The 352-nt window shown below is 45.5% G+C and overlaps 1 protein-coding gene across 1 annotated transcript in view; it reads right to left on the bottom strand.

Annotated features, from left to right (window-relative positions):
- Window positions 1–352, bottom strand: part of EMH_0058720 (uncharacterized protein) — a gene marked incomplete at both ends in the record, with an annotated part of 2033 nt that overhangs the window by 1036 nt on the left and 645 nt on the right. The gene's annotated exons all lie outside the window — the stretch shown is intronic.

The following is a 352-nucleotide window of genomic DNA, read 5'->3' on the forward strand; positions in this document are numbered from 1 at the left end:
GAAAATATTAAGTAAATTATATATGCATGCAGCAGCAGCAGCAGCAGCAGCAGCAGCAGAAGAGACAACTCAGCCTCCTGCTGCTTATCTTCTCTATCTATCTAGCTAGCTATCTAGCTAGCTAGCTAGCTATCTCCCTAGCTATCTCCCTAGCCATCTCCCTAGCTAGCTAGCTAGCTATCTATCTAGCTAGCTAGCTATCTCTCCAGCTAGCTAGCTAGCTAGCTAGCTAGCTACATACCTGGCAGTATGCGTACGACTCTGACGTTGGTTTGGGTGAGCTATCTATCTCTCTCTCTATCTATCTATCTATCTATCTACCTAGCTAGCTAGCTACCTAGCTAGCTAGCTA

The sequence above is a fragment of the Eimeria mitis genome, genomic scaffold (genome assembly GCF_000499745.2).
Source record: "Eimeria mitis Houghton genomic scaffold, Emh_scaff2787, whole genome shotgun sequence".
Lineage (NCBI taxonomy): Eukaryota > Apicomplexa > Conoidasida > Eucoccidiorida > Eimeriidae > Eimeria > Eimeria mitis.